At 36.9% G+C, this 11,402-nt stretch overlaps 1 pseudogene; it reads left to right on the forward strand.

Annotated features, from left to right (window-relative positions):
- The first annotated feature begins 10,691 nt into the window (after positions 1-10,691).
- Positions 10,692-11,100, forward strand: LOC100392636 (fatty acid-binding protein 5 pseudogene; annotated as a pseudogene).
- Positions 11,101-11,402: the final 302 nt, after the last annotated feature.

Here is an 11,402-nt window from a genome sequence, read left to right on the forward strand (position 1 = left end):
TTCGCAGGATAATTAGGATAGAGTATCACTGTTAATCAACAACTTGAAAAGTATCCCATGCTTTTAAAAAGCCGATGAAAATACTAACTGACCTAAAAGGCTAAAGAAAACTTTAAAGTAAGTAAATTTTACTTTATTTTCTCTAAAAATCACCCACTTTCATCCCATCAATCATGTTCCACGCCTCTCAAACCTCACACTAAGAAAAACACCTCAAGCATCAACAAGCTGTGAAAGTAGGTCAAATATCATTTAAATACCACTCTGTTTTCCAGTAACAAATAATTATTGAATACTTTCCACAGACCAGGAACTGTATTTAGTGTTGAGGATTCCTGCCTTGGTAGTTTAATTCCAAATATTTCATCAGGTTAGCCCATTATTAGAGATGCTGGCATGTATGTTGGGGCAGGAGTATATATTTGTATCCTAGGGTATCTTTTCCTATAAAGCCTTCCCCCAAGAGCTACCACATTTTTAAATGAGTCCATTTTTACCCCTCCAAATCTATTCTGTCTGCAAGACAAAACCTAATGAAATATGTTATATACCACTTTTGATGTATGCTGTATGTTAAAAATCAGCATATATTATTGTAAAAGAAAATAGTTAAGCAAATGAGAAGTCTGAAATAAAATGTTCCCCCCTCTCTTAATGCATTATCCCCAGGCGCACCCCTTAGAGATGACCGCTGTTGAAGTATTATTCTAAAACCCTCCAAGCATATATAAATATGTATACACATATGAATACATATGCAAATTTTGAGAGAATATTTTTAAAGTAACAAGTGATTATGAAGAAAATTCAAATAATACAGAAGCACATAAAAATGTAGTAATCTGTACTCACAATATTTGACAGGATGATTTTAAAGTAACACGACTATGGACAAAATGCAAATTGTAAAATGCAAAGTGAAATCTTTCCCTACCCCACATTCCCATAACCCAAAAGTAATAAAAAATGCCCATAGTTGTTTCTTATGTGTGTGTATGTGGATCTTTTGTGAATTTTTCTACAAACATATATAGACTATGCCTAACAGAGTTATGAAGTGTGCTTTCAAATAGTTTTTATTGTGAAATCTAATGTATACCTAGGTAAGTGTACAAAACAACAGAGTAAATCCACATACAATCACCACTTAGGTTAAAAAGCAAAGTATGGCCAGCCCTCCTCAGGACTTCCAGTCACTACCCTCCTCATCTCCTCTCTCAAAGGTTTCCAGTATCCTGACTTTTACAGTCAACTTTTTGTTGTTCTTGTTAATTTCATTGCCTAAGCACACATCCTTAAGCACTATAACTTTGCCTGTTATTAGTCTTTAAGTAAATAGAATCATACCATATATATTTTCTTGTGTCTGGCTGCTTTTATTTATATTTGTTTATTTTTTTTTAATACACCTTGGGCATCTTAGCGAGCATATATAGAACTACCTCATTCTTTTATTTTCATGATCTTGAACTGAATAAATTTTCAAATGAATAACCAACTTATTTTCATGTTTTTGGATCATAAATAATGTAAGAATATCTTCTTGGGCATTTATCTTAATTTTTAAAACTTAAAAAAGTAATCCTACTACTAACATAAAATTAGGTGGAATATCAATTATTTCATAAAACCTCTATCTTTAAAAATTTATAAATGTCCAATGTAAAATATGTTGAGGTCATAGTCTGAATATAAAGCAAAATTTAGAGCATCTGTCACCCAAAGCCAGCCAAGTCTTAATGTGAATGATACTATTAATTGACAGTGAACACACACTCTGCAAGGCACTATTCTCCGCTCTTTACATGCTCAGCAAGCCATTGAGTTAGGCCTTATAATTGCCTCCAATTTATAGATAAGAAAACAGGCCTAGGGACATTAAGTCACTTGGCCAACATCACGCAGTGGATACGAGTAATATCTTCAACCCCAGGTTTGTATACATCCTTGGGGAACCTATATAAAGCAACAGCACAAGAGAGTTCCTCTGTGGTTATAGAACAGTCTGCATTTTGATTATATGGTAGTGGTTACACAAATCTATACATGGAATAAAACCACACACACACACACACACACACTTGAATGCAAGTTAAAAAATGGTGAAAAATGAATCATGTCTGTAGTTTAGGTAACAGTATTGGACTTTCAATCCCATTAGGAAGTGAAAACAAAATAGTATTGGACTGATGTTAACTTCTTGGTTTTGATATTGCATTACAGTTGTATTACATATTATACTGCATTACATATAAGATGTCACCACTGGGAGTTGGGTGAAGGGTACATGAAAATCTATGCACTATTTTTGCAACTTCTTGTTAGTCTGTACTTATTTCCAAATAAAATGCTTTTTTTTTTTTTTTTTTTGAGACAGAGCCTTACCCTGTCACTGCCAGACTGGAGGGCAGTGATCTCGGCTTATTGCAAACTCCACCTCCTGAGTTCAAGCTATTCTCCTGCCTCAGCCCCTGAGTAGCTGGGACTACAGGCATGGGCCACCACACTCAGCTAATTTTTTGTATTTTTAGTAGAGACAGGGTTTCATCACATTGGCCAGGATGGTCTCAATCTCTTGACCTCGTGATCCGCCCACCTTGGCCTCCCAAAGTATTGGGATTACAGGCGTGAGCCACTGTGCCCAGCCATAAAATGCTTTATAAGAGGTAGGTGGTTTCCAGACCAGCTTTGGCATCAGTTGGGAACTTGGAAATGCAAAACCTCAGGTCCCACCTCAGACCTACTAAATTAGAATCTGCATTTTAACAAGAATCTCAGATGATTCATATGGACATTAAACTTTAGAAGCACTACTATACAAGAAATGAAAGTGATATTCAAGTATTTCTCATCCTGACACAAAACAAAAAAAGTTTCTTCATTTCAGGAGCAGAAGTTATTGCAGAGGCCCAGGGGCCTGCTCATTGGTGTACAACCAGTTCAGTCACATAGGGTACGTGGTCAGAAGACACCTATCTTGAAATTCTTAATAGTTTTATTTTTGAGTTTGTGTTTTATAAGTGAAATCCAGTGAGACAACAGAGCACACACAGGGAGCTTGGAGCCTCAGCTCACCAACCAGCCCACTTTTCTGCTTTGCTAGGGTGGGGTTCTCAGCTGTCCACTTACCTATACCCTTGTACTTTGGGTCTCCTAGGCCTCTTCCAATCTGTCCTCACCCAGCAATTTTTGCTGACCTCAGCCTCAGAAGGAGGTTGTGTTGCTTCATGTGACATCTCAGGGTGAGGCATGGTGGCAGCTATTCCTGTCTCAGACTGCAGCATCATGGCATGTTCATGGCTATTGGTGGGCAGGGGAGAGTCTTTTACCTACCTCTGATCTAGTACATTTGGCATAGAGGTTGTACTACTCTTAGGGATCCCCAGCCACCATGGGTTTGCAAGGGTGGTGGGCACAGGGAAAGGGAGATGCCTGCCATGCCTTTTCTGCCACCTGCCAGGCAATGGGTTGGGCAAGTGGATGGCAGTAGGAGAACTTAACGGCTGGTAGGTGATGTGAAGGCTTAGTTACATACAGAAGAAGGCCCTATGTGAATCTACATTCATCCTGCAGGTATTTCCATGCTAAGAATGTGCAACATTAAATAGCACATTAGGTAGAATATCAATTATTATCAACCATGAAAGATTGAGGGAAAGACTGTGAAGAATGAAAAAGCTTCATGTTTTAATTTTTTCACTTGTAAAACAGGAGGCTCCCCATTTTCATTTTGTACTGGGCCTCACAAGTGATGTAGCCAGTGCCGCAGAGGCCATTGGGAATCAAAAGATGAACTTTCAGCCTGTACTTGGCAGATGCATGGGTCCATCTTCTAATGAAAAACAAAAGCAGCATTCATTAGAAGATGGCCTCCAGAAACCCTTCAGCAACATAAGGTTTGTTCATCCCCTTTTTATTAAAGGACACTTTCAGTCATGGAAAATATAAGCCAGCACCAAGAACTATAAGCACAGATCTCCCAATTATTTGTATATCTGCCAGAACCTAGGTATACTTCCATATTTTCTATGTCTACAAAGAAAATAATCAGCAGTAACACTTCTACTTTTTTTTGTTGTTGTTGTTTGTTTGTTTTGACATGGAGTCTCACTCTATTGCCCAGGTTGGAGTGCAATGACATGACCTTGACTCAAAGCAACCTCTGGCTCCTGAGTTCAAGTTATTCTCCTACCTCAGCCTCCCAAGTAGCTGCGATTACAGGTGCTCATCACCACACGTGACTAATTTTTGTATTTTTAGTAGAGACAGGATTAGACCATGTTGGTCTGGCTAGTCTTGAATTCCTGACCTCAAGTGATCCACCCACCTCAGCCTCCCAAAGTGTTGGAATTATAGGTGTGAGCCACCATGCCTGGCCACACTTATACTTTTAAAAACTAAAATTCCTATGCAGCTTTAAATATAGAAAAAAAAATAGGACTTTGGAATAAGTCTTAGATGAAGGATAGAAAGGATTTCAGGTTATAGGAAATGTGTTTATACGTTTATGTCTTCTTAAATTAATCCATACAATAAGTACTCATTGAGCCCTCCCAAAAAAGATCACTAGTAAACATAAACTAACTCTCTCTGAAGCATTTTTGAGATCCTGTATTTTTTCCAAAAATAATTTTAAATCCTGCCTTTTTCAACTCTTTCCCATAATTTATTGATGACTAAAAAAAATAGTATTCAGAAATAACACACATATTTATCATTCATACTCTTGTTTCTCTATCCTGGACAGTGTCAACCTTCCTTTTACTTATATCCTATATCCTGAAATGCTAATTTTATTTGGCATATGTCATGTGTAACTGAAGACAAGGCAAAAGCTTAAAAGTTATTTTGTCTAGTAAGGTGTTCTCAATGAGTTTGTTTAATGGGAAAAATGCGAATTTTTATCTGTACCATGACCCCAATTTTAATCTCATGCATTTATATATGTAATTGTGTCTGGGAGGAATTGGCATACTGTTCTTAGCGATGGTTGTTTTAGGGTGTGAAACTGCAGGTGATTTTAGTTTTCTTTTTCTATTTCTCTGTATTTTCCCAGTTTGTCTGCAGTGAATATTATAGGAGACATTAGCAACATTACATGACAGAGCTCTAATGCCTCTGATATTCATTACTCTTTAATATGAACCACTTGCATTTTTTTCAGAAATGTACTTTGCTCTTTTGGTACTGCCACCAGTTCACTGATAGGAGTGATGAAGCTGAGTGTGAATTTCCCACATTTAAGGAGTGTTAATTCATTCATTAGCACAATTAAGTCGCCACCTGATAACCCAAGAATCATTGCAACTCATCAGACTTCAAACACCCAATTAATTTCCTCTTCTGTGCTACATCAGCATACATATCCTGATTTCATTAAGTACATCATGAAGTTTCTTTTTTTAAAAAAAATACTATATTGTAGGACAGTGGTTTCCATATAATATTGTAGAACAGGGGGTCTAGGCAACCTAAAAACTCCTTGTTATAGTTTCTATCAAAAAATTGCTTATCCAATTGTAACAAAAGCAAAAATTGACAAATGGGATCTAATTAAATTAAAGAGCTTCTGCACAGGAAAAGACACTATCAACAGAGTAAACAGATAACCAACAGAATAGATGAAAATGTTCTCAAACTATGCATCTGACAAAGGTCTAATATCCAGCATCTATAAGGAACTTAAACAAATTTACAAGAAAAAACAACTCCATTAAAAAGTGGGCAAAGGACATGAACAGATACTTTTCAAAAGAAGACATACATGTCACCAACGATACGAAAAAAATTCAACATCACAGATCATTAGAGAGATAAAAATCAAAACCACAGATATCATCTCACACCAGTCAGAATGGCTGTAATTAAAAAGTCAAAAAATAACAGGTGCTGGTGAGGTTGCAGAGAAAGAGGAACACATAAACACTGTTGGTAAAAGTGTAAATTAGTTCAACCATTGTGGAAAACAGTGTGGAGATTGCTCAAGGAATTAGAAACAGAACTACCATTCAACCCAGCAATCTAATTACTGAGTATATACCCAAGGAAATACAAATTGTTCTACCATAAAGACACATGCATGCATGGTGTTCATGCAGCACTATTCACAATAGCAAAGACATGGAATCAACCTAAATGTCCATCAGTGGTAGACTGGATAAAGAAAATGTGGTACATACACACAATGGAATACCATGCAGCCATAAAAAAATAACAAGATCCTATCCTTTGCAGGAACATGGATGGAGCTGGAGGACTCCAGCAAACTAATGCAGGAACAGAAAACCAAATACCACCTGTTCTCACTTAAAAGAGAGAGCTAAATGATGAAAACACATGGACACAGAGAGGGGAACAACGGATACTGGGGCCTTCCTGAGGATGCAGGATGGGAGGCAGGAGAGGATCAAGAAAAGCAGCTAATGGGAGCTAGGCTTAATACCTGGATAATGAAATAACCTGTACAACAAACCCCCATGACATGAGTTTACCTATTTAACAAACCTGCACATGTACCCCTGAACTTAAAAGTTTTAAAAAAAATCACTTATCTTATAATCATGGAAGAATCTACCATAATAAATGTATACAGTATATAGTTACTAATTGTAACTGTTAACATGTCCTACTTTCAAGAGCTTTCAAATAACTTCTGCTTTCCCATAGTATTTTCTAGACCAAACTTAGACTATTAAATTAAAGGACAGGAAGCATAAGCACGGTGTGAATTTCCCCAAAAATACACATGGTGAAACTTAATTGACAATGTGATAGTATTAAAAGGTAGGGCCTTTAAGAGGTGATTAAGTCAGGAGGGCAGAGCCCTCATGGATGGGATTAGAGACCTTACAAAATGGCTTGAGGAAGTGGGTTTGTTTTCTTCTCCCCTTTTGCACAGACACTGCAAGAAAATGTCATCTGTGGAGCAAGCCTTCACCAGACACTGAATCTGCCAATGCTTCCTAGCTTCCATATCTGTCAGAAATACATTCCTATTGTTTATTAGTTGCCCAGTCTGTGGCATTAATATTTTGTTACAGCAGCACGAATGCACTAAGAAAGTCCTCAAAATATGGCAGCTATTATTAGTATATCTGCTTAATCTAGACACATAAATATTAATCATGTTAAAAAAAAATCCACAAAGACAATAGCTAACATCATCATCATGCTACCATTATTGGGTGTCATTTTACAGGAAAGAAAACTAAGGCACAGAGAAGTTAAATAACTTGCCCAACATCATACACTAGTAAGTGATAGGACAGGGGTCAGAATTGAGGAAATATGGCAGCCAAATACACACAACTGGAAAATGGAGAACGAGAAAAAAATATCTGCCAACTGAATGATCAAATTAAAAAATATTTATTGAGGCGAGTTGTGCAAAATGAAGACTTCTTCCTCAAGAAGCTGAACGTAATATAATCTCATGGTGATTAAAAACACATTTGAGTAAGAAACAATCTTCTCCCTTAAAAAACTGACAATTTAGTGAGAGAGTAAAGGTAGAAAATGAGATTCAAAAATTAGGTAATCCAGTGTGTATCCTGGATGTCAAAACAAATAAATAAATATTAAGTAAGAGATGGGAGTGTATGTTCTTTAAAGTACTTTCTATACCTAGAAGATTCTATAACTCTCTTTGCTTTGTTAAAGTTTTGCCATGAAAAGTTAGAAAAGTTTCAAAAGCTGCTATATACAGAAACCACAAGCACAGAGATTCATTCAGATGAATCAAGAATAACCTCTGGTTTGGTATTATAATTCTGCAAACTGCAGAACTTTGTCTGAATATGAACACCAAGTCAGCAAAATCTGATTCCCTTTTGCTAACAATACAACTAATTTATATCATATTTATTTGTGCAATTGCTTTCAGTCCAGTCTCTAGAAATGGTCCATCTTACCTAAGTATCAAGAAAGGCAGGAAAAACCTTGTCCAAAAATATATTTACGTGGTTGATGTGGGCAGATGGAAACAATGAAATACTAGATCTACAGAACAGCTGGTAGAGAATCTGGATTTTGATTGTTTGTATTTGATGGGGTTTTCAAATTACTTTTAAAAGTAGGTCATTAAGTGTCAGCCTGATTTACAGGGGAAGGACTCTCTAGGGATTCCTGCTATGTTTTGAAAAATGTCCTTTGGAGCACAGTGCACCTTATCCCCAGAAAGGGAAAGTGCCCTTGAAAATTACAAGCAGCAATTTCTATCTTGCCTCCAACATGACCAAAATAGGGTAGATCCACAGGATTTGACTCCCCCTGGCTATCATCAGGGGACCAATTACTATATTCATGGCTAACTTAATGGGATCCTGAGTAACATCATTAAGGGCACAGTAGGCAACAAATGATTATAAAAGTACCTTGTGAAATTCCCTAGTTAAACCATGCCTGGTCTAGCTCCCTTATCTAATACCATCTGTGGATGCAAAGATGACCTGGAAATGGAAATTGTGTAACTAATAACTTCTAATTGAAAGAAATTTAAGTCTATGTATAGTGCTCACTACATGCTCTATCTTAGTTCACACCTAGGGAATCTAAACCAGTTATTGCCAACCTCTCTGGAACCCTAAAGCTCAACCATCATTAAATTTCATAACACTTACTTGTACTAAGTGAAAGAGTATTTTAAAAATTCAGTTGAAGAGTAATAGTTATTGTTAGGAGAATTTTGCAACCTTTTGAGAAATGAGTCAGGGTGCCAAACAGAGTGAGTTTGTTTTTAAAATGCAGATTCTTTCCCACTCCCCAGACCTAGTAAGTCAAAACCTCTGAGGGTTGGGGCCCAGGGACCTAAATTTTAACAAGCTCCCCAGGTGATTCTCATGTACACTAAAGTTTAAGAAAGTCTGCAGTAGGGTATCACCAACCCAAAGATAAAATCACTTGTTATTGCCAAATGTTATAAAATGTTGCACTTCTAGCACAATTTTAATTGGCTATAGAAAACCAGCACTTCTTAGCATCAGAAAAAATTCAATCACAATTTGACTTTCTCATACTTAGGGGTGTGACTCTATATGCAGTGATGCTGAAAAAATCTGGCCCATCCTGTTAAGGCTGCTGGTAATAGGCTCCCCTTCTACCTGTGCATGCCACTGGTACCATGATCTCTATGTCCCCAGTGTAGTCACAGCCCTTCTCCTTCATGGCATGCTCTGCTCTCTCCTCTTCTCTACAGTAAGGACAAGTGTTATTCCATATGCAACTGCTGAAAATTCTTTTCAAAAAAGTAAGGACAATGTTCATTTTGCATAACTCATAAAAACTGGTACACCTTTCCCTTATCAATATATTAAAATTTAGATTTCTTATGTTAATCTTTCATTATATTTACAACAGCTTGTCCTTATGGTTGTAAACTGCTTCAACCCCTTAACAAACCTTCTGTTTTTAATAATATTCATAAGCTTATGAAAACAACAGAAACAAAGCAAAAGATGAAACTGGCTTCAATAGCCCAAGAGAAAGGCCACCCCCTCAAGAGATGTGAAGCTATCCCCCCGCGCAGGCACTCAATAATTCTTTCACCAAATCCAAATGTAACAAGTCATAACTTAGGCTGGAAATGTTTTGCCTTTTGCAGAATATCAGAAGCCAGAAAGCTTGTAAAATTATTAAAGAATTCATAACGCAAGAATCTTTTTTAAGAGAAGTTACCTTGCTTGTTTGTTTTTCAGGAAGAAATAATAGCCACTACAAACACTTGATGAAAACAACGTTTATCTCTCTACTGAGTTTTCACAGAAACTGGAAATTGGAGTGTACCTGTTAAAATAAAAAGTTCAATTGCTGAGGCACTAGAAATCAAACTGCTTTCAAAAAGAAAATTCTCCCAATCAGATGCCATTCAGCCTAGGTCTATTAGTGTCACTTCTCAAAAGGCAGAGATCTTAAGTGGGATGAATCATAACAGCTGGTTCCCACCAACTGACACTCCACTAGACAGGAAGCTGTTATCAATGTGTGGTAAGGTGTCACCACTGTCCAGGCAGCTTAGGCAGAATCATGGGGCCTGTGAGAGGTGGTAGCCCTCACAGGGAAGCCCCTTACTATGGCTACAGATAATAGCTTAGAAGATGACTTTTAGTTTTTGCTTGTGTGTGTGTGTGTGTGTGCGTGCAAATTTTTGCGTTTTGACTTTGACGTAGAGAAAGCTCAACTTAAATGCTATAGTGTACAGGGGTCTTTTTTCTATCCAGGGAAAGGCTACAAGAAGTATGGCTACAACCTTTCTGAGTTTATAATCAATATATAAATGGAATGAACAATGAAGATAAAATTGTTGAGAAATAATCCATTTGCTTGGATAAGAAGACTGAAAAGGAAACTGACTAGGGTGCTTGAGAGAATTTGTTTCTTTCTCGCAGAGATATTCTAAAGTTAATTATACTAGAAAGCTACAATAATCGTGACAGTGGGTACTGATGAAAGCAGAGACACACAGATCAATATAGCATAGAGTGCAAAAATAGATCCAAACAAATACTGTAGTCAACTGATTTTTTACTTATGTGCAAAAGCAGTTCAATGGAAAAAACACTGTCTTTTTAACAAATAGTACAAATCCAAATGCCAAAAAAAATTACCTTAGACACATATCTCACACCTTATGCAAAAAACCTGGCTCAATATCCTACCCCAACCCCTGAGCCAGACCCTGCTCTGCTTGCACACCCATGCTGGCTACCATTCAGCAGCTGGAAGGACAATAGCACCTAGTGGACAGCAAATGCTTTGATAAATACACGATGGAACTAGGAGTGGGAATAGTTCTGTGAAAAATGCATACAATCGCCAGACCAGATTGTAACATCTCTTGTGACAGCAAAAACCACCATAAAAACTGAGAGCACTCTGAAACCAACAGTTCTCTTGTACCCTGGGGGAGAAGTTTGAAGAAACTACAGCTGATAGCAGAAAAAGTCAAGACTGTCTGCAACTTCACATATGGCACATTGGTTCAACATCAGGAATGGAAAGGAAAGGAAAGAACAATAATAAGAACGTTTAAAAAATGGGAAATTAATGGTAGTCTGCATTCTGAACAATGTCACCTGTACTTAGGTCTGTGAAAAAGTAGAATAAAAATTTTATCATCGCTTTGGAAAGTAATTAGCTGCGAGAATGAACAAGCTCAGTTCAACAAGCAAATCTCCACAAGTATCTTATGTGCAATTATTTTAAAGTTCTGGTTTAATTAGGGTCATCCCTTTGGTTAGTAAAGAAATGTACTTGTTCTAATAAAAAATTAACTTAAACTGGGCCATAAATTTAAATGTAAATGTAAAACACTTAGAAGAAAATGTATAGGAAAATATCTGTGACCTTGAGATAGGTGAAGAATTTTTAGATATAACACCAAAAGCACTATCCATACAAGGAAAAAA

The sequence above is a fragment of the Callithrix jacchus genome, chromosome 2 (genome assembly GCF_049354715.1).
Source record: "Callithrix jacchus isolate 240 chromosome 2, calJac240_pri, whole genome shotgun sequence".
Taxonomy (NCBI): Eukaryota; Metazoa; Chordata; class Mammalia; order Primates; family Cebidae; genus Callithrix; species Callithrix jacchus.